Below are 24968 nucleotides of genomic sequence, written 5' to 3' on the forward strand. Positions count from 1 at the left end.
GTGGTTATGCATTGGACTGCTGCCTGAAACCATTAGCCACTCCTTAGAAGAAACGTATTTTCTATTCCTGTAAAGGGAGCCCGGGTGGTGGAGTGATTGCGTGAGTTGGGCTGGGATCGGAATGGTCAGCAGTTTGAAGCCACCAGCAGCTCCGCGGGAGAAAGAACAGGGCTTCTTACTCCAGTAAACAGTGACCGTTTCAGAAAGCCCCAGGGGTTTGCTGAGTCAGCACTGACTAAATGGCGGTGAAAGAGAAAGACTCCTGTAAAGGGGTACAGTTTGAGGAACCCACGGGGGCAGCAGTTCTACCCATCCGATAGGGTCGCTCAGTCAGAATGGACTCAATGGTAGTGAATCGTTTTTGTTAGTTTTTCAAAACAATTTGATTGGGAGTTAATAAAGGTATCATACCATTCCATATTTCAATCACATCAAGCAGTATTATAAAATTGCTACCACAAGCAGTTTCAAAACATTTGGTTGCCTTCTTGAACTCCTTGATATCAGCTCCCCTTACCGCCCACCTCCGGCACTCCACCCCCCTCCCCACCAAGGAACCCTTAATCTACTTTCTGTCTCCATAGGTTCATGGATCTTGGGTTTCATCGACTGAAAACCAGAAAAACACCTACCAAAGATCCAAAGGAAGTGTAGGGCAGAAGGAGTGAGAAAAGGAAACATAAAATAAAGGTGAAGATTGAAGACTAGTTGTTGTGCTGTTTTGTGTCCATTTGTTGAGGAACTTAAATCTAATTGATGTTATTCAAATGCCCAGTAACTTAAGAAATATTTCCCTGAGAGATATGCTTAGAATGTATAAGATGTGGCCACTGAGAACTAAGAGTCCTAATGATAGGATCCAGCAAAACAGGGAAATAAAAATGTATACACATACACACACACACATATAGAGAGAGAATAAATGGATAAATAAAAATGTGCCATAGTTATTGATTTGCATACTAGACTGTACGCATTTATTCAATCCACTTCTAATTCAATCTGTATCCATTTATTGAAAAATTGTATGATTTTCTTTTAAACCCAAAGAGCGTTCCTGTAGCCTTCCCCACTTTCTCTAATACCCCCCCCAAAGAGTTTGAGAGAAAAAAAGTCTCGTAGGTGCCCACTTGAATCCTGAAGCTTGTCATTCATGAATTCCATAAACATGAAATATGTTTACTTTGTATTTGGAGATCTTGTCATGCTCTCTATGTTCTTCTCCAATAATTAACAAGGTTTAAGAGTTAAAACGCACCATGGGTTTCGGAACAAGAGAGAAAATGTTGCTGGGGAAAAAGGGGTGGGGGAGGCGTAGAGTCCTTTAATGGTAGTGTTCCCTGTCCTTGGCTTTTAAATGTTAACTATTGCCTTTGAATATTGGATCCATTAAGACTAATCCTATTACTCAAAATCCATTTCGGGCCCTTAATCAACTGAGAGGAAAGTTTCTCTTTAAAAGCAAGGGGAAAACAATGCAAAACCCAAACCACTACTTTTGAGATGATTCCAATTCATAGCAACCCTATCAAGCAAAGTCCACTTGCCCTGTGGGGTTCCCAAGGCTGTGAGTCTTTGTGGAAACAGACCGCCACATCTTTCTTCTGCGGAGAGGCTGGTGGGTTGAAACCTTTCTTTACCTTCTCTGTTAGCAGCCGAGCATCTTAAGCTCTAGTCTATACTGGAACTCTCAGATTTAAACTACACCGATGAAATATTTTAGTGAAAAATGAAGCATAATATCAATTATATCAGTGAGCTCATCTGTTCCCTTTTTGAAGATTTTTGGTCAGGTTTGTTGTAGATCAGATTTTCTTATATTTTAAAGAACAAGGCCACCTGAGCAGAAAGCGCTGTCTGTTCAAGGTGGGGGTTTCCTATAACTTTCCACTATAAAAAAATCATGCTGAAGAATGAATTTTTCACCTTCAAAATGACAAACTCTATGATTAGCCTATGTTTTTTGTTCTTGTGAACTTAATCACAGGCCAAGACAAAATGACAAGGGGACTTGACCCGAATTGGGTTGACTTGGAGGACAGTGGGTTTGAAATACACAGGAAAAAAATATTAAAAAGCAGTTTGATGGATTTCTTGTGACCTATTTCAGTGATAAGTATATTGATAAGCCTAACCCTTAAGAGGGCTCAGCTAGTAGGAAATGTAAGCATCTGTTTCAGTAGAACTATATTTTCATCTGTTCTGTAGTTGCTCTCTCAAGTTACTCATCCTCACTTAATAGCCATGTCTGAATTTCCCACTGCCCTTATGCCTAAGTTCCTCATCTTGTAGTGATCAATTCAGCAAATCCTTCTACAAAGTGCTCTGAGCTACTTAGAACATGATTTCATTGTGCATTCTTCTCTAAAAAGCTTTGAGATGCTTAAAAGAAAATTCTATTGAATTATTCTCAACATAAGGACTCTTAAACCTTCCTTCTGCTCCAATAAATTGCTTTATTGATTGAAATGCTTAACTCTGTCCAGGACCCATGCTCTTTTACATTAATGTGATGTTGTGGTTCCACTAGAGGCAAACGGCATTTTCCCATTCATTATTATTGGGCTTGGACTTGGCCTTGTGAGTTGCTTTGCTAATAGAATGGTCTGCCAGTTCTGTCTAGGCTATAAAAGACATCCTATGTTGCCTCTTTAGGAAATTTGTCATCTCAAATACAAAAATAAGCCTCAAGTAGCTTTTGTTGGTTTAAAGAGGATGAGAGGCATGCATACTAGAAGCAAATGATATTAAGGAAACCAAGAACAACTGGATAGTCAGTCTCAAGAAGAATCCAACTACATGCAATCAGCCAATTTTCACTTGATTTATACATAATAAATATGACAGTAAGCTCTCACTGTGGTAAGCCACTGGGAGTTGGAGTGGTTTGTTAAACACCATTCGATAATATACAAGTGGATATTATTGTAGGAATAACTCATTGATCCAAACATCAAAGTCCTAACAAACTTCAGTCCTGCTGTAAGAAAATCTATAAGTTGTTGTTGCTGTTGTTGTTTTAAGGTGCCTTCAAGTTGGTTCCAACTCATAGGGACCCTGCACACAACAGAACAAAACACTGCCCAGCCCCACAGTTGTTATGTTTGAGCCCTTTGTTGCAACACTGTGTGAATCCATCTCATTAAAGGGCTTCCTCTTTTTCACCAACCTTCTACTGATGTCCTTTTCTAGGGACTGGTCTCTCTTGATAACATGTGCAAAGAATGTGAGATGAAGTCTTGCCGTCCTTGCTTCTAAGGAATATTCTGGCTCTATCTCTTCCAAGGCAGATTTGTTTGTTCTTTTGGCAGACCCTGTTACTTTCAATCATGGTCTTCACCAGCATCATGGTTCAAATGCATCAGTACAACTCCAACCAAACTCACTGCCATCAATCGTATTCTGGCTCAAAGCAACCCTATAATAGGGAAGACTAGAACCACCCCTGTGGGTTTCTGAGAATGAATTTTTTTTAACAGAATTAGAAAGTCTCTTCTTTCTCCTGGAGAGCAACTTGTAGTTTCGAACTGTTGACCTTGTGGTTTGCAGCACAACTTGTAACCCACTACACCACAATAAACGCACAAAATCCGTATCTAAAAATTAGACACATACTCTATATCATATGGGTCTTATCAACTAACAAACATTCTTTGTTCATTTATAATTTTTTATTTGTATTTCATGGGATTTTAAAATTGGTATTAAAATGTATTTACATGCAATGAGGATTGTTTTGTTGTTTTCATTTCATTTTCTTGTCTTTTGTTGTTTTAGTCCCAGGGGAGTAAGGTCTGTTTCCAAGTCACAAAATCTAACAAAGCCAAGAGTTGGGAAGAAATTGGTCAGGAATTGATATCTTAATCTGACCTAAAGAAAAAAAATTGGGGGGAGCTCAACTTTATTTTATTATTTTTTATTAAAAGATCATTTTATTGGAAGCTCTTACAAACACATATATCAATTGTCTCAAGCACATTTGTACATGTGTTGCCGTCATTCTTTCCTAGACATTTACTTTCTATTGAACGCTTAGTATCAGGCCCTCTTTTTACCCTCCCCCCCTTCATGGCCCCTTGGTAAACTATAAATTATTATTATTTTTATATCTTCCACCTACTGCTGTCTCCCTTCCTCCATGGTTTCTGTTGTTACTCCCCTGGAGGGGGTGGTGTGGTTAGGTGTGGGTCATGGCGATTGGTTTCCCCTTCCTCCTCTCTTCTCCCAACCTTCTCCCTACCCTCCTGGTGTTGCTATTCCCATTCCTGTTCCTGGATTCCGTGTGTTGTGAGCTCTTATCTCTTCTTATCTCTACCTGTGTACATAAAATAATTTAAACTCGAGTGTGATTGAACTATATGATGCTGACTATGTTAGACCAGTTGTGTTGGTGGATGTCTTCATTCTAGCAGTACTTTAAAGCCATGTTCTTCCCTCTTTCAAAAGGGTCAAGGAGCCAGGATGATTTATTTCTATCTTCAGCTCTGTTGTTGGTAGAGTTCTTCAATTTTTTTATCACTAGCTTTTATAGTGGGTGCATAAATTTGAATAATATTTCTATTGACTGGATTTCCTTAAAGGCAGATAGATATTATCCTATCACGGATAGCATTGTACTTCAAGATATATGTTGAAATATCTTTTTTATGACGAGTGCAGCACCATTCCTCTGTCATTCCCAGCACAGTAAACCTTATGATTGTCTGATGCAAATTGGCCAATACCAATCCATTCCAACTCACTAATGCCTAGGAAATTGCTGATGGGCATTCCATTTCATTGTTTATGAGTTTTCATTTTCCTAGATTCATACTTTGCACATTCCAGGTTTCAACTATTAACTGATATTTCATGACTCATTTGAGTCATGCCCCATCAGCAAACAAGGCTCTCAAAGGCAAAAGTCCCGTAGGCTTTACTCTGTTCACCTCATTATTGTTGTCTCTGCTTTGAGAAGGAAGCTTTCTCAGTCATAGGCCTGCATGTCTTCTCACCCAAGTGATTTATCTTCTGAAACTCTCTCAGGCAATGTTATGTATTTTTAATCATTTTATCTAGGGTTCATACAACTCATCACAATCCATCCATCTATCCCTCCATTGTGTCAAGCACAGTTATATATTTGTTGCTGAAAACATTTTCTTTCTGCTTGAGCCCTTGGTATCAACTCCTCATTTCCCCTCCCTCCCCGCTCCCCCTCCTTCATAAACCATTGATAAGTTATAAATTATTATTATTTTGTCATAACTTACCCACTCCCTTCACCCACTTTTCTGTTGTCCATCCCCCAGGGAAGAGGTTATATGTAGATCCTTGTAATCCTTTCCACTCCACCCTCCCAGTATCGTCACTCTCATTCACCACTGATCCTGAAGGGATCATGTGTCAGACAATGTTCTGATTCACTTCATGGGGTTTTCGGTATCTGAAATATTTCAATTCTGTCCATGAGGTTTTCAGTGGCTAATGTCCGAAGTGGACAGCCTATTCCTTCTCCACAGTCTGATCTTAGTCTGAAAGCTCTGCTGAAATCTGTTCTTTTGGGGTGACCCTGCTGGTCTTTGAAATACCAGTGACATAGCGTCCAGCATCATAGCAACACACAAACCGCCACAGTATCACAAATGGACTGAAAACTGGTGGTGACATCCAAATTGGTGGCCATTGGGTCAGTTCTGACTCATGTCAACTTCATGTGGGTCAGAGTAGAACTGTGCTCCATGATGGATTTTTCAGAAATAGATAACCATATCTTTCTTCTAAGACATCTCTGGGTAGACTCAAACCTTCAACCTTTTGGTTAGTAGGTGAACATATTAAGTGCTGTACCACCAAGGACTCCAATATAAATTCAGTTGTATTTCTATGTACTGACAATGAACACGAGTACCCCCAAATTAGGAACACAGTACTATATACAATTATTCCAAAGCAAATAAAATACTTGGATATACAGCTATCAAAATACATACAGAATTTGTATGCTAAAGCTACATTATTCTGATAAAGAAGTTTTTAAAAAACCTAAATAAAAGGAGAGACATACCATGGTCATCAAGTGGAAGACTCAACATAGAAAGATGACAATTCTCCCCTAAATGATTTTAAGGTGTAATGCAATTCTTATCACAAGAATTGTATTTTATTGGACTTAAAAAAGCATATTCTAAAATTTAAACACAAGAGTACAGTGCCTATAATAGTTCAAATAATTTCAAGGAAAAAACAATAATGTATGAAAAATCAATCTATTCAATAGCTTATTATTAATCTTCAGAACAATTGTAAATAATATTGCATTTTTAACTTATTTTTATTTCCATTTCCTGCTGCCAGTTCTAGGCTTACCTGATATTGGCATAGGCAATACCAGGTTCGTTTGTTTTTTGGCTAGGTTGGGAGTGTTCATTTGTTTTTTGGCTAGGTTGGGAGTGTCTAGGCTGGACCCCCTTCTTTTGGCGAATGGGTGAAATAAGAAGCCCTGATACTCTGGTGTTTGCCAACTCTTGGGGTCTAACCCAGTGTGTCACTTTCCTAAGTACCTTTCAGGGTTCTCTTTTGGGATAACTCGTTCTGGTTCTTGGTTAAAAGTAAACGTGTACTTTTTTTTTTTTTAGCGATGTGTCCGTTCTGTGAATTAAGATGTTTCCATGGTTAAGAAAAGACAGATAGACAATTCTAATTTCTTTGAATTGTGGGAATGTGTACTAGTCGCCTGCAGGAAGGAGAACTGGTACGTCAGTAGCTACTCAGGGAAGGTCAGCAATTGTGTCAACATGTTAAGGGCTGTTGGTGAACTAGTGACAAGATTGTGTTTCTAGACCTAGATGATTGGGCGGATGGGAAAATGAACCTGTATGTTGTGGGAAAACGTTATGGATTCAAACCTTCAAACCAACAGCGTATCCTTCTAGATATGTGGAGTTGTTATCAGCAAAAGAAGCCCAAACCTCAGGATCACAGCATTTGTATGACTTTGTGTTATTACACGTGTGGGATGTAACTAACATCATTTTCCTTAAACAGATCAAAGAATAATCTCTAGAAAGTGAGCATCAATGTAACATGGGAAGCATTTGCCTTTCTTTGAAGCGTTTTCTTCATTTCCCAGCACCCTGTGGAAAACAACTGTTGAACACTTCTCGCTATTCAGCAGTATTTAGTAGGGCGACAAGTGAAGAAACAAAACAAACCCCCACCAAGGTCACTGCCAGCGAGTTGATTTCCACTCACAGCAATCACATAGGAGAGCATAAAGCTGTCCCTGTGGGTGTCTGACCCTGGAACTCCTTACAGGAGTAGAAAGCCTCATCTTTCCCTGCAGAGCAGTTGGCGGTTTTGAACTGCTGACTTTGTAGTTAGCAACCCAACGCACAACCACTACAACACCAGGATTCCTCAGGGAACAAGCTAGACTACCATAATAGCAGCAACATGCCAGGAAGTATTTCTGTATGGAGCAAGCTTTAGTCAATCCCCATAGAACAGCATCACTGCATATCTACACGTGGATGAGTTCTGTCCAGACGTCCCTTCAAGAGAAGGTACTGCTGTCCTCTGTTGAACTGACAGCCTTGAATTGCTCCTTATGAATACACCAAAGAATTTGCCCAATGGTCATACTTTCTCAAGGCTGCTTGCTCCCAGACAAATAAGATTATTTGGCTTTCCCAAATAAGATTATTTCTTCCCAATTCAGTTTCCTTCTAATTGGCAATATTTGCCCAAGGACCCCTCACCAACCTGGTCGAGGTTTTCTCGGAACTGTGCTATATCTGCAAATAATCCTGTCCAATCTTCTATTTTTCTTCTGTTCTTTCATAAGTGTCAGGCCTGTATTTTGGCCTAAAGCCTCTCCCCACTGTGCCTGGCTTTCTCCCCCTTTGTCCTTCAAATAAATTTCTGCCAATAAATTACACATCTAATCCCATTTTCGTGGCTGTTTCTCAGAAGACTGGCACTGACATGCTAGGGTGATTCTGAACACATGAAGCTGAACAATTTGACATTCAGAAAGGGATAACATTTTCATGAGTAAAGCAATTAGAAATAATCTCTGTGCTTGGACATTTGAGATTTGTTTCTCTTGAAATAAGTTACCTCTGTTCATAGGAATAACCTTCATATTTTAACCTATTTGTTGAAGTATAACATTATGTTAGTTTTCTCTGGTTGTTTTAACAGAAACATTACAGATGGGTGACTTTAACAAACAGAATTTTACTTTCTCAAAATGTAGGGAACTAGGAATTTCCATGCAGAATGCTAGCTTTAGGAAAAAGCATTCTCTCTGTGTTAGTTCTAGAGAGAGGCCCTTGTCTCTTTGAGATTCTGCTCGTGGTTCATGTGGCTTGGCATGTGTTGTCCTCTGTCTCTGCTCTTTTCCTTTGCTTAATATCAAAAAAGATTGACTGAAGATCCACCCTACACCAATCCTGCTTCATTAACATCATAAAGACAACCTATATTCCCAAATGGGATTATAACCACAGACAAAAAACCCTCCCTGCCATCATGTCAATTCTGATTCATAGTGAACATATAGAACAGAAAAGAACTGTTCCTTGGGGTTACTGAGACTTAAATCTTTGTGAGAGAAGCCAATCTCATCTTTTTCCCATGGAGCAGCTGGTAAGTTCAAACTCCTGACCTTGGGGTTAGCAAGTCAATAAGTAGCCCATTATATCACCAGGGCGATATACATAGAGGTTAGGATTTATAACACATATTGGGGTAGGGGAACATAATTCAAGACATAACAAACATACACATAGAAAAATGAAAAAAATAATTAGTCTATACCTAAATGGAGATTCACAAACTGAATACACCCATGTAATTAACACTTAGATTTTACAAGAATGTGACTAGCACTCCTGAAATATACTTGAAATATCTTCCCAATTCTACCTCCTAAGGATCTCTGTTGACTTTGTGGGTTAGGCATTGGGCTATTAACCGCAAGGTCAGCTGTTCTAACCCACCAGCCACTCCATAAAACAAAGAAGAGGCTTTGTATTCTACTTTGGTGGGGGGAGAGCTTTATTTCCCTCGAATAATATTTTTATTGACATATCTTACTCATTCTAATATATCCCTTCCCATACATCTCTGTTGTTCAATCCCATCGGGTAGGGCTATACATTCATCAATGCTATCAAATCTGCTCTCCTCACCCCCCACCCCCAATCCTTGCTTCCTGTACCCTCTGGGAATCCTTACTCGTGTTAGTGTGTTTCTGAGGGGCCATCTATCTGAACTACCATGTACCAAATGATATAAATGTAAAAATGAACTTACACAACTCTAACATGACCAATGAGATATATCACGGGTGGACCACAATAGTAATGGGAGGAAATCTTATAAAACTAGAGGATATGTGGTTCATCAGTGCCACACCACATCCTGGATTTGTCCTCCATTCCATGAGGCCCTACTAAGAGGGACTTTCCAATTGTCTTGCTGGTGGAGTTTGGGTCTCCACTACATCCAGTTCCCTTCATTATCAATTTGAATGCATGTTTTTGAACTTCTGATAACTTTTCCCATCAACAGATCATGATCACACAGGCTGGTGTGCATCTTCCATGTAGACTTTTGCTGCTTACTTAACTTCAAGCCTTTAAGACCCCAGACACAATAGCTTTTGATAACCAGGTACCATCTGCTTTCTTCACCACATTTGTTTATGGAAATTCTGCATTGGGTCGCCATAAGTTGAAATCAACTCAATGGCAATGAGTGAATGATGATTTGAAATGGACTCTGTGGGAGTGGGTGGTGCAGTCGTTAAATGTTCTGCTGCTAGCAGCTAACCCAAAAGTGAGCAATTTAACCCATCAGACATCCGTGAAAGAAAGATATGCCTTTCTGCTTCTGCTAAGACTTACAGCCTTGAAAACCTTCTGGGACAGTTCTGTTCTGCCCTAGAGTCACTATGAGTCAGAGTCAACTCAGTGAGTTTTGGTTAAAGTATCTCAATGACCAATTTTTAAAAATCATTTTATTGGGGGCTCGTAGAACACTTATCACAATCCGTACATACTTCCATTGTGTCAAGCACATTTTCACATTTGTTGCCCTCATCGTTCTCAAAACATCTGCTTTTCACTTGAGCCCCTGGCATCAGCTCCTCATGAACCCTTGATAATTTACAAGTCATTATTATATCAAGGAACAAAAATCACATCATTGTGAATGAAGGGGAGTGCAAAGTGGGGACCCAAAGCTCATCTGTGGGCAACTGGACATCCCCTTACAGAAGGGTCCTGGGGAGGAGATGAGCTGGTCAGGGGGCAGTGTAGCAACAATCAAACATACAAATTTCCTCTAGTTCTTAAGTGCTTCCTCCCCCCAACTATCATGATCCCAATTCTACCTTACAAATCCAGCTGGACCGGAGGATGTACACTGGTACTGAAGGGAACTGGAAACACGGAATACAGGACAGAAGGAACCTTCCAGTTCAATGGTGAGAGGGGTGATACCAGAAGGGTGGAGGGAAGGTGGGGTAGAAAAGGGGAACCGATTACAAGCATCTACATATAACCTCCTCTCTGGAGGTCGTTCAACAGAAAAGTGGGTGAAGGGAGATGTTGTTGGTCCATGACCAATTTTAACACAAAAATTAATGTTATCCCTTTTGCACTTTATATGAATGAATGCAATTTTGTGTGTCCAGATGCATTCACTTAGCAGCATGCTTGCAAGATTTATCCCTGTTTTCTATGCAGCTCTAGCTTGTTCATTCTCGTGGCTGCAGTTCAAAATCTTTCTTAAATCTCAGTCTTGTCAATGCATCTTCAAGGCTGAGATTGGCGATTCCCCGCTGGAGTGTTTTATCATGTTCAATTTTCACTTGACTTTCCATGATTCCGTGAAAGCCGTTTCTGCCTCTTCTCTTGAAACACTATTTCACAAGTCTTGACATGCAGAAAATGTTCCTGAGAGTCTGGATTTTCTTTCCCATGAATCCTTTTCATGTTATCTAATTACTCTCTCTGGGACTATTATATTCTTCCAATGATAGAGAACTATTGTTCTCTTTTGGTCAGGCCTTTGAGTGGAGGGCCTTTCTTCTTATTTTTGTAACATAATTTCTATACGCCTCCCTACCTTCTGTCTTCACTTGTAAAATCAAGGTCCAGAGCCATCAGCAAACTCCTAAGGATAATATCTAGCCAATAAGACACATACTGGGCTGTACTCAAAATTCTCAACAGGAAGAATCTCTTCTGCCCTAAGGTCTCCTTCCAGGTACCTGCAGATGAGAACCAGCATAGTCTTGTCTACAACACTAGCATGCCTTTGAGGACAGGATGCTAAATAGTTGAAAGCATTTATATAAACTCTTCAAGGAGCCCTGGTGATGTAATGGTTAAGCGCTCAAAAGGTTGGCAGTTTGGACCAACCCAACCCCTGTGGAGGAGGATTTAGCAATGTGCTTCTGTAAAGATCACAACCAAAAAACAAACCTCTATGGAGCAGCTCTCTTGCCACATGGTGTCAGTATGAGTCAGAATCAGCTCAATGGCATGCAAAAACAACATATCCACGCTTCAAATCTTCATCAACCTATTACCTACAATTCTTCATATGAGCCAAGCAAACAACTTTGCAATCACTCCTCCCACCCAACTTCTAAAGATGCAGTGTCTCCGGGCAGTTTTCTAAAGAGACTTTTGTTCTGAAATTTGATTTACAGCTTCAGTGGGGTTGTTTCTAAGAACAATGATACCACACCCAGTGTCTCCTGGGGCTTCGTGTACTTTAAGATCCTTGTTTCTATCTTGTTAGAATGTATCTGTTAGAAGTCATGATACACTGCCAAACCTTTGTTGTTTCCCTTTAGAAGTTAGAACTTAAATCCACTGAAAGGTTGAAGGATGGGACTCGCTAACAACACCTGCAGCTGGGATGTTGGCAATACCTGCACCTGAATTATGGATATGCCCTTTCCAACAGAATAACCTGAGAAGTAGACGGTCAATCTCAAGTTGAGAGCTCCAGAAGACCCCCTCCCCCCAAACATTGTTTAATAAAACACCCCTTTACCTATTGCTTGAGGAGACAGAGTTTGTCTAACACATTGCTTCCTAGGATACGAGTATTCAACAAATACTCTCATCTCCCCTCTCCAGTCTCCTGAATTGGCCTATTCTCAGGAGGCTGCCCAAATCACCTGTGCTGCTTGAACAACTTTCAGTTTAGGGCCAGGATGTAAATCCTTTAAGACTTATTCTCTTTCTTCTTTATAATATGCCAACACCATTGAGTGAAGACTGTCATAATTTAGCATCTATCCTGTGCAGAAGAGTTTATAAACCTTAACTGTAATCTATAAACCTATAATGTAGGTATGATTATCTCTATTTATTGACAGGGAAACTGAGGCCCCAAAACATTAACTGCCCTCTCTCCAGTCATACCATTAGAAAATAGCAGAGCTAAGTCTTCAGCTCCAAAGTTCATTCTGACTCCATTATCCCATCATACTCTCCTTCCCTTGGGTTCAGCCATCTACCAGTTTTATGGGATGGCCATATGATCCCCACTGTGCAGAGTCATGCACACACAGGCACACACGTGCCACCTGCGCGGGCCCCTTCAGCTCCCACCCTCCACCCCGGAACCCACCGCCCCTCTCTCTTTCTTTTTACTTACTCTCTCCCCCCGTCCTTCGCCACCACCCCCGGAGCCCGCTCGCTCGTGCTGTGCAGAGCTTTCTCTGGCCTATGTTCCCCACATGTGGGCGTGCAGTTCCCCAAGGTTACTCCTGTCCAGTTGTGACCCCCAAAGCGGCTTCCACGCTACTTGGCATGATCCCCTGAAATAGCGTGTACCCTTTTGGGACTGTAAAACCTGAAACTTGTCCTGTCTTTCATAAAAACTCATTTGGATTACAAACCAGGCTTCCGCGTGAATTCTTTCTTGTGCGAAGCCAAGAACCAAGGGATCATCCACCTGAGAAACGTCACACTACCCTCTAGTGCACTGGTTCTCAACCTGCCTCATGTCACGACCCTTTCACACAGTTCCTCGAGTAGTGGCGACCCCCCAACCATAACGTTATTTTTGTTGCTACTTCATCACTGTTCTTTTGCTACTGTGATGAATCAGGTGACCTCTGTGAAAGGGTCATTTGACCCCCAAAGGGGTGGTGACCCCCAGGTTGAGAACTGCTGTTCTAGTCCATTCTGATTCACAATGACCCCCAATAGGGTTTCTAAGACTGCAAATCTTTCTGAGAGCAGGCACCCTCACCTTTCTGTTGAAGAGTGTCTGGTGGGTTTGACACTGGCTTCACACCTACCTGGCAGCACTACTAGGGCTCTATTGAGTCAGGGTATAGTGATTGGTTAATAGTGATCTTTGGAAAACTAAGGACTGGGGAGAGAACAGATGCACCCAAATTCTCTGTGCTCATAATTAAGAGTCCAGGAGGCTGACTCTGGTGGAGGAAGGCTTTCTTCGCATTGGTGAGCTGGAGATAAATCCTAGTCACATTCTCCAGACTAAAACTCATCCCTGCAATATCCTCCCTGTAAAAGTGCTACTTCTAAGATGCTTCTTATAAGCATAGGTTGCTGGCTTACTTTAAACCCAGAGGCTAACTGTCAATAAAGCAATCAGGCCCTATTGTCCATCCCTCCCAAAGCGCAGATGACTCCCTTCTGATACTGATCATAGGTTGTTGCCCCTGGAGAGGTCTCCTGGACACCCAAAGTTGAAAACATTCAGGGGCATCCAAGGTCAAGTTGCCATCTTAGTTCTAGGACCTGCACATCCTATTACGTGCCTCTGGTACCTGTTCACCATGTTATAAATGTGCTTACCGGGGCTTGCAAGCCCCCAGACTATATAAACCTGTTGAAGAATACATTCGCTCTCATTCTTGTTCCTGGATTCGTTGAAAGGTGAGCAACCTGAATGTGTGGTCTGCCTCATTATTTCCCCTCAATTGCACAACCACTCCTCAGGACCCTCTCAGTTGTAAGGCTGGATCTTACAGTGATCAAGAGTGGTGGTTCTCAAACCTAGAACTTGATCTTAGCTAGCTGCTGAGCTTTTGAGAAAGTCTTTTCCCTTAGCCTTTTCCCTAGAAGTTCTGGTTCAATAAGCTTAGGATAAAGAGCAGGGATCTGTATTTTAAAGCTTCGCAAGGTGACCAAGATATGCAACTAGACTGAAGGGCGGACACACTCAAAGACAATTATTTCAGAAGCTACACTTAGTTCACTTCAGAGGGATGCCCATCATCCTCCAGTCTCTCTTCTCAGATTCTGCACTCAGCCACCACCACCACCACCACCACCCATATGCACTCACACACAAAGCACCAGATATGCACATCCCATAGCCAGGTTTGGAGTCAAGAAAAGAAAGAACACTCTCTCCTTGCTATGTATTACAGAGTGGTTCGAGAGAAGCCTTATATGGTTGTTTGGGGAATAGTAGTGGCTGGTCAAATGTTAACCATGAACAACAGCTGTTGTGTTATTTCAGAACCTCCCTGAAGGCCAAAGATATGTCTATGATACCTCAATTAATCCATCTGCAAGATGGATCTCACAACTCATACCACCTTGATAGTCCCCAAGTCATATTAAATGGGCAAAAATTGGAGGGTATGTTGGAATAAAAGGATGGATTCAAAGAATTGTCATTTCCACAAATGCCAAGTCCTACCCTCCAAGAGAAAAGCCAGCCTCACAGGGTTGATGACTCGCCAATTTTCATTCCATGTATTGTTTCCAGTTTACTCTACAGGTGACTCCCAAGCCCCTGAATTACAGATTTGGAAACCAGGGGGAGATTTGTGAGTTCTGGAGTGGTATAATAAGTTATAAAAACAAACAAACAAAAATGGAGACTTCCATGATTCCTCAGGAGTAAATCCTAATTCTCACTGGTTTGAGACAAAAGATAGTCCTTAGAAATATGAGGGTTAACGTTCATTCAAAAACTGTACAGTTCATTTCGATCAGCCTGAGGAGCAGCCCCCTCAGGACAAATAGCTATTGGAGCGCAACAGATTTACAGCCCCAGGTGCCTTGATTCAGATTGCAGCTGGGGTTTGTTTTCATGGGAAGAGACGTAGCAACTGCTTTTATCATCTACTGTAAGTACAAATAACAGCAGGAAATCAGGCAGCACAGGCAAAATTAAGCTCTGTGACAAATGATTTGGTTTCTTTCTATGTAACAATCATGATTTGACCTGAATTGCCTCAATTAAAGGAATTTTGGGGTGTGCCCTTGGTTCATTCATTATAAATGCATGAGCGAGAAAGAGAGAAACGGAGACAAGAGAGAGATGAAACAGAAGAGATGACAGAATGCTAATTTGGCATGACATATTTAAGTATGCTTTAGACGAAGTAGATGGGGGACTGTGTGATTTCACTCTTTCCAACCCCCCTTTCCTCACTCTAATATTCCAAGAAACATCACAAACACTGTATGTATGAGAGCTCATTATGCCCATGTGTCCATTTGATGAATGGTGTCATTGATTAATAAAGACTTGAAACAATTGGATTCTGACACATAGGAAGTACACAGCTTTTAAGAACGGGGGCTGGGGGAATAAAATAATTGACAGTCTTCTGATCTTAAATGCCCCCTTCTATGTTTCAGCCTCTTATTTATATATGTAAGGGATATAGATGTATATTTTTTACATCGTTGATATCTCCCTATTCACAGACATTTCTTACAAGAAATAATGCTTGTGAGACCACGTTTAAGAAGCTCATCTAAAAATAACTTTTTCCTAGGCTACTTGATGGATTGAAATGAGCTGCACAAGTTACAACATGTAGGAATTAAACGGAGAAAGTGCACTGAGCCATTTTTTTAGGACAATGTTATGCTGGTGGGAGGTTGAGTTTGGTTCTAATTTAGTTTCTTTTAACTTTTTTCGTTTTACACTCTACTGGGAATTGGATGAAGGTTTATAGAGCATATCATCAGTTTTTAATGCAACAACTCATACATATTTTGTTTCATCTCGTTCACTACAATCCCCCCAATAGAGCATCACTGAAACCACTTCTTCCCTGTGTTTTCTGTTTCCATCCCTTCCCCCCTTACCCTTCTGAACATTCTCCTTGGGTAAATGCTGTCCTTTTGATCTCAAATGATTGACTATTCTAAAGTGATGTACCTCCCTAGTGCTATTGTTCCCCTTAAACACCTGCCTATTATTTGGCTGAAAATGGAGGCACTGGGGGAGGGAATATAAGTTTAGCTCCAAACCTAAAGGGTGACATTAAGGGTCATAGTCTTAGGGATTCAATTAGTCTCGATTTGGCCAGAAAGCGTGGTCTCCTTTATCCTTTGAATTGTGTTCTACATCTTTTCCCCACTCTAACCAGGACCTTCTAATATGATCCTTGTCAGATGAGTTGTTAGTGGTACCATTTACTTCCTCTGGTCTCAGGGTCCATTAGTCCACTGATCTAATTGCTTCTACGTGTTGTCCGTTTTCATCACTCTTCTTCCCTCCAGACGGGGAAAAGCAATGGTTGCACCTGATATGACTGCTCATGCATTTTTAAGATGCTAGTTGCTACTCAACAATGTAGAATGTGGAGTAATAATTTTATGGACTAATCTATGCCAATTGACCTTGGTGTTGCCTGAAAGTATGGTCCTGAGCCCCCGGGTCCAGGGACTCATTCCCTTCTAGGTGATTGATTATTTCATAACCTTGCCCACTGTATGCTAGACCATATGCATAGATACATTTGCGGCCATGGTACAAATATCCTCCGTATCAAACCTGTGCATATCTGTGGGTATATTCCCACTCCCCCTCCACATCCACATCCATTCAGCCTGCCTTTCCATCCATACATCTACTCAGAGACCACTGTTATTGCAGGATTGTGGATATTAACTCTAGCTCTCCTCCCAGTGACCTCCTCTGCCTCCATCAATTTTTGCCAACTTTCTTCTTGTTGTATATTGCCTTCTTACAGAAAACTTGCAAATTTTGTACAGGGTTCCTCTTTATCTTTGTCATAGCCTTGGTTCTCTAGAGGAGCAAAACCAGTGAAAGGCATGTGTGTGTGAGTATATATGTGTGTATATGTATGTGTGTATGTATGTATATGTGTGCATATGTATGTATACATGTGAGCATGTGTGTATACACATATACATATATATGCTTCAAAATTTTATTGTAGAAATTCCATTAACTTTTCATTTCACTTTTCCATGAATTTTGGAGCCCCCTAAGATAATGGATGCAAGCCACACTCCCAAGGTTTGGCTCAACTGATGGACTTCTCATATCAAAATGAAGGATGGTTATATAATATCTACAAAAAACACTGAGAATCATGGCCTAACCAAGCACCCAACCAAAACCACTGCCATCACATGGATTCTGATGCCTGTCACTCCGATAGAACATACTAGAACTGCCCCCTTTGGGTATGTGAGTCTGTAAATCTTTATGGGAGCAGTAAGCCTCCTTGTTCTCCTTCAGAACAGCTGGTGGGTTCTAACTAGTCACTACAGTAAACAGCCCATCATGTTCCACACTGGACTATAACCACCACAACTCTCTACCTATCTTTCCCAACTGATAATATCGTATCTAACCATACTACAATGGTCAAAACCAGAAATCTACAATTAGTAGAGACCTGTTGCCTAAACCTCAAACCTTATTGATATGGTGCCAGTTTTTTCACTAATATTATTTTCAGTTCTATGATCTAATCCTCCTCAAAAAATTATCATCTCGTGGGAAGAGTTTGAAAAAAATATGCTAAGTGAAGTTAGCCAATCACAAAAGGACAAGTACATCATGAGTTCGCCGAGTTCGGTGTAATGAGCACAGTAGGTATAGAAGGAAAACCACTTATCTCACACTTTACAGGCTGAGGTACAGGCAATCAGGTGGGGGACTGACCAAATTCAAGGATGTATATGTCATTCCATCACAAAAAAGGGGAAATCAGTAGGAGGTGGGAAAAGGAGACCAAGGTTTTGGGGGAATATGGCACTAATCTACCCATGGGGAGGCTATTGTGTATGTCTTCACAGAAATGGGAATGTGAGTGCAGACGCCACCTCAGTGCACCAGACCTTGAGAGCAAAGTAAATACATGGGGCAACTCATAAACAGAAAATGTACAGGGCAGCCCCAATCATAGCCAAGCTGGTAACCCCACCACCCCCACCACCCCTATAAGTATGCACTACAGAGGACAACACTAAGCCTACAGGTTGGAGAGAGGGGCCAGCCTGTCACACCCATACAGACACAAACCAAGAATGAAAAGAGAGAGCAAGGGACTAGACCCCATACTGACACACCAAGTCCTGAGGATGACATCCTGCACGGAGCTTCTAGGGTACAGAGAGGACTGTAGGGCCGACAACAGCTCAAGACATGATATCCTCTCACTGGAGCATACCGTGACAGAGGACAATACTGGGAACACACAGCAGGGAGTGAGCTCAGTCTGACTACCCCTCCCTCCCACACAGTGGGGCAAATCAAGAAGAGAACATAACAGATCATCAATGGGAGCAAAGTAAAGCCACAAAGCCCCTGAGAAGCCCCTCAAATAGACTTTAGGCTAGAAAGGGAAGTTCCCGGAATCCCCCAGGACTGGTGGGGAGATAGCCATGAAGGTTGGCAGACAGAGCTGAAATTATGTATGCCTTTTCAGGTTTTATGCTAGTTTTTTCTCTCCTTTTATTCAATTTTTTGTTCTCTTTTTGTTTTGTTTCATTGTTGTTGGTTTATATAAGATAAGCCCAAGGAGAAAGCAAAGGGACCACCAGTTCTGGAGGGGCCTGTGGGGAAGATGAGGTGGGGGAAAGGAGTGGTGAGCAAACACTGCCATAGACAGGGGAACAACAAGGGAACTAAAATCAACAATGAGGAGGACATAGAGATCTGGGAGTGTTGGAGCAACAGCAATCTAGCTGAGAGGAATTACTAAGAGGCAGAAGGGCGAGTGTGATGGTGGGGCAGAAGGAAGGTAAAAGGAACAGAGGAAAGATTTAACAAGCAATGCTATGGCTAGAGGTATAAACATGGGTGTATACATATGCCAATACATTAATTCATAGCAATATAGGTATTAGCATATGTACATATATTTATATGGCAATACATTGGGAAAGTGGATGGATTTGGGGCCTCTGCTCAAGCCCTGCCTCAGTGCAAGAACACTTTGTTCTACTAACCTGGCATTCTGTGATGCTCACCCTCCTGGAACGATCACTGTAGACGAAGTAGGTGCAAAAGCAAATGTGGTGCAGACAGCTGATGGTGCCTGCCTATCAAAAGATATAGTGCCTGGGGTTTTAAAGGCTTGATGTTAAATATGTGGCCATCTATCAGAGAAGCAACAAGCCCACATGGAAGAAGCACATCAGCCTGTAGATCATGTGGTGTTGACGGAATCAGGTAACAGGCAGAAGACCCCAAACCAAAAAAACATATTGTTGAGAACAAAGGGAGGTTGGAGCAGAGACCCAAAATCCAACTGAGGACAATAGGACATCCCATCACAGAAGGGTCACAAGGAAGGGACAAGTCAACCAAGGCGCAGTATAGTACCCATGAAACACACAATATTCCTCTGGTTCTCTGAGGCTTCCTCACCTCCCCACTCTCATGACCCCAGTCCTGCCTTTCAGTTCTGACTAGACCAGAGTATGTACACTGGTACAGAAAAGAGCTCACAACACACAGAATCCAAATCAGATAAACCCCTCAGGAACAGAAATGGGAGTAGTGATAGCAAGAGGGTAGAGGGAAGGTGGGAGAAGGAGGGGAGGATGACAATGACTGACGCTAACACCCCACCACACCCAATCAAGGGGATGAACAACAGAAACATGGGTGAAGGGAGACAGCAGTAGGTGTAAGATATGAAAAAATAATTTATAATTTATCCAGGGGTCATGAGCGGGGGAGGGGAAAAGAGAGGAGCTGATACCAAGAATTTAAATAGAAAGTAAATGTTTAGAAAGTGAGGATGGCATCATATGTACAAATATTCTTGATACAATTGCTATATGGAATTTTATAAGAGCTGTAGGGTCCCCAAATAAAGTGATTTTTAAAAAAGAAAAAGAGACACAATGGCCAGTGATTCTATTCTGGTTCATTGTGATTCACTCTCAGTCAGAGTAGAACTGTACTCCATAGGATTTTAAATGACTGTTTATTTATATATCTATTTATTTACCTTATTGGTGTGGTGGTGATTTTTAAAATATAAACAGCAAAACATATACCAATTCAACAATTTTTATAGATGCAATTCAGTTACATTCTACCAGTGGCTGATTTTTCAGAAATAGATTGCCAGGCTTCATTTCTAACGTATCTTGGGGTAGAATGGGACTTTCAGCTTTTGTAGGTTACCCTGGTGGTTAAGTGGTTACATGTTGGGCTGCTATCCACATGATCGGCAGCTCAAAACCACCAGCCTCTCCTAGAGTGATAGTCTCAGAAACCGACAGGGGCAACTCTACCCTTTCAGATTCAACTCGACAGCAGTGAGTTTGAGTTTCCTTTTGTGTTTGGTTAGATATGTAGTAGTTGCTCTGTTTAGCTGGTCCTTCCTGACCATGACTTTTGAAGAGCACTAGTCTGTTAGTTTGTAGAGTATTCATCAGTGTTGGTTGCTTTGATGTTTCCTCATAATTAGATTGAGGTTTTGAATTTTTAGCAAGAATACCATAAAATTGTTCATGATAATGTACCCTTCTCAGCGCCTCACACATCAAAGAGGACATGATGTTGACACGCCATATTACTGGTGCCATTAACCTTCATCACTTCATTAAGGTGTGTCTGCTGGCTTGCTTGGCATTAAAGTTACTATTTCCTCTCTGTAAGTAATAAATACCTTAGGTAAGATAACTTGCTTCTCCTCAAATTTTCACCCATTACTTTTAACATCTATTGGCTGTCAACTGGCGGGCAACTTAGAAAAAAAGCAAGTACTTTTCCAAAGAGCTGGTGTCACTAAAACAACTCTGGAAAGGTCACACATGCTATAGAAATATCAGTTCAATTAACTTTGTAAAGGGGGAAATTCTCTCACTAGAAAAAGGCAAGAAACCCTAGGAATTTGTATTTTCTTTTTCCTGAATTGAAATTGGTTAAAGAAGATGCTTCTAAGCCTCTAGGAAATATTGAGAGACTTTTCTTTTGCTTAAGAAAATCCAGTTCATCTTCATTAAACAAGAAGCAAAATATCAGGCCTTATTACTAAAATCTACAATACTTTGCAAGTTTATAATAAGAAAAACACTAAGTGCCCACTGAGGAGGTGGGCAAAGGACCTGAACAGAAGTTTCACAGAATCTGAAATCTGAATGGCCAATAAACATATGAGAAAATGTTCCCGATCATTAGCCACGAGAGAAATACAAATCAAAACAACTATGAGATACCACCTAGCACCCTCAAGGATAGCCCAATTCAAAAAATCAGAAAGCAAGAAATGTTGGAGGGGCTGTGATGAGATACGAACTCTCATCCACTGCTGGTGGACCTGTAGGTATCTACAGTCACTATGGAAATCGATTTGGCGATTTCTCAAACAGATAGAAATTGAGTTACCATAGGACCCAGCAATCCCAATACTGGGCATATACCCAGAAGAGGCAAGAAGCAAACCACAGCCAGACATCTGTGCTCCAATGTTCATTGCAGCACAGTTCACAATTGCAAGGAGTTGGAAACAACTCAAACTCCCATCAACAGAGGAGTGGATTAAAAAACTGTGGTACATACATACAATGGAGTACTGCGCATCGCTAAAAAGCAGCGATGAACACATGAAACATATCACCACATAGGAAGTGTATATATATATATATATATATATATATATATATATATATATATATATATACAGAAATGTAAGTGCAAAAGGGGCACAGGAAAAAGCTACTGTATACAAACACTCCAGGGGTAAGCTCCAGGTAGTGTGGCAGGGCCAGATCAAATCCAGGGATATATATATGGTAGCCAACTAAAAAGGGGGTGGAGGGAGGAAAGGAGGAAAAAAAGATGTGTGACAGGGGAATAGGTCACTGACCCACCCAAGGGGAGGGTATTGTTTGTGTCTCCACAGGGAAAGTGGGACCAGATATAAAGCCAGTGCCAGACGACTGCAGTGTGCCAGCAAGGAGTGCGGAGCCAGTGGAGGGGCCTGAGGGCTCAGACCCCATACCAGCTACGTGGACAACTGTCCCTCACCCCAGAAGAATTTACTTGAGAGGACGGCACTGAAGCTGCAGCTAGGGGAGAGGGGCATGTCTGATCAGAGCAATTGAAGGGGGAGGAAGAGAGAGTAGAGCACATCCTGGGACATCAGGCCTGGAGGACAATTTCCCCGCTAAGCAGTCAATGGACAAAGTGGACAATATGGAGACTCAGTGTCGGGACTGGACCAGCTGATCCTGTGACACCGAGGCAAACCACTAAAAGTGTGCGGCAGAGCAACCATGGGAGCAGAGCAGGGAGCCCCTGAGAGAGTACAAAGAACAGACTGGAGCCAAAGCATGGTACCCCATGGGACCTGACTGAAGGACACGCCTAGAGATCAAAAATCAGACCTTGATCTAGTTACAGGTTTTTATTTCTTTCTAATTTTTTTCTTTTAATTAATTTATTCTTCTATGGGTAATTTGTTTCCTTTTTTGTTGTCATTGCTGTGTTCTCATTCATCGCCTATCTTGCTACGGCTTGATTTCTGCTGCATATTATTATCTCTACAGATCTATCTAGATAAGATAGACTGGATGAATAGTGTGGAGGAGAAAATAATGGGACTAATGGTTCCGGGGAGGATACAGGAGAGGGGGAGGTGGTGCTGACCAACCCATGGACAGGGGAGCAACAAGTGATCCAAAATCAGTAGCAAGGATGGGGTGAGAGGCCTGGTAGGGATTCAGCAAGGGCAAGGTAACAGAGAAATTCCTGAAACCCAAATGAAGGCTGAGCATGATAGTGGGACACAAGGAAACTGTAAGGAAATAGAGGAATGAACTAGGTGACAAAGAGTATTTACAGGGGTCTAAAGACTGGAATGTACATATGTAAATATATTTATATAAGAGTGTGGGGAAACAGATCTATGTGCATATATTTATAGGTTCAGTATTAAGGCAGCCAATGGACATTGGGCCTCCACTCAAGCACTCACTCAATGCAAGAACACATTGTTCTATTAAATTGGCATTGCAGGATGCACACCTTCCTGACACGATTGCTGAAGAAAAATGTGTGCATAAGCAAATGTGGTAAAGAAAGCTGACAGTGCCCGGCTATCAAACTATATAGTGTCTGGGGTATTAAAGGCTTGAAGATCAACAAGCAGCCATCTAGCTGAGAATAAAAGCCCATATGGAAGAAGCACACCAACCTGTCTGACCACAAGGTGTAGAAGGGACCAGTTATCAGACATCAAAGAACTAAAAATCATATCAGTGGGTGCCCATCTTCCTGATATGATCAATGAAGACAAACATGTGCATAAGCAAATGTAATAAAGAAAGCTGATGGTTCCCGGCTATCAAAAGATATAGCATCTGGGGTCTTGGAAGCTCGAAGATAAACAAGTGGCCATTTAGTTCAAAAGCAACAAAGTCCACATGGAAGAAACACACCAGCCTGTGTGACCACGAGCTGTTGAAGGGACCATGTATCAAGCATCAAGGAACAAAAATTCATATCATTGTAAATGCATGAGTGCAGAGTGGAGACTCAAAGCCCATAGGTAGCCAACTGGACACCCTCTTACTGAAGGGTTGTGGGGAGGAGATGAACCAGTCAGGGTGCAGGGTAGCAACAAAGAAACATATAACTTTCCTCTAGTTCTAAAATACTTCCCCCCCCCCACTATCATGATCCCAATTCTACCTTACAAATCTGGCTAGACCAAAGGATGTACATTAGTACAGATAGGAACTGGAAACACAGGGAATACAGGACAGATGTCTCCTCCGGGACCAGAGGTGAGAGTGGTGATGCCTGGGGGTCGGAGGGAACATAGGATAGAAAGGGGGAACTGATTACCAGAATCTATGTATAGCCTCCTCCCTGGGGGATGGACAGCAGAGAAGAGGGCAGGGGGGGACATCGGACAGCGTAACATATGACAAAATAATAACAATGAATGAATTATGAAGAGTTCATGAGGTAGGTTGGAATGGGGAGGGAGGGGGGAAACAAGTAGCTGATATTAAGGGCTCAAGTGGAAAGCAAATGTTTTGAGAATGATGATGCCAACAAATGTACAAATGTGCTTGACACAATGGATGGATGGATGGATGGATGGATGGATGGATGGATGGATGGATAGTGATAAGAATTGTATGAGCCCCCAATATAATGATTTTTTTAAGAAGCAAAATATCCCTTAAATGTTTCTCATAGGACTTTGACCTCAGCCACACCCCAAGTTGGCTCCATCTCTTTTGCCTCCACTACCACACATCCTCTGGAAAACTTGAATAGTCTTTTCTTTTAACTTTCTAGGACTCTGCACAAATTACTGGTACATTTCTTCATTTTTAAAAGAGATAATGTCAATAAGGAACTCACTATCATCTGTCTCATGAGCAATGAGCTATGTTGAATGACTCTTGGCTTTTCTAGGCCTACTAAAGCTATGATAACTTGTCTGTCCGTTTGTCATACCATGGTGGCTTGTGATGCTAGAAGCTACATCACTGGTATTTCAAGTACCAGCAAGATCGCTCAAAATTCACAGGCTAAAGCCAAGCTTCCAGACTAAGAACAAACTATGAAGAAGAAATAGGATGCCTGGGTTGGAGCTACTGAAATCCTTATGCATATCATCCTTATGCATATCATCCTTATGCATATCATCCTTATGCATATCATCCTTATGCATATCATCCTTATGCATATCATCCTTATGCATATCATCGAAATATTGTCAG

Source organism: Tenrec ecaudatus, chromosome X, assembly GCF_050624435.1.
Source record: "Tenrec ecaudatus isolate mTenEca1 chromosome X, mTenEca1.hap1, whole genome shotgun sequence".
NCBI lineage: Eukaryota > Metazoa > Chordata > Mammalia > Afrosoricida > Tenrecidae > Tenrec > Tenrec ecaudatus.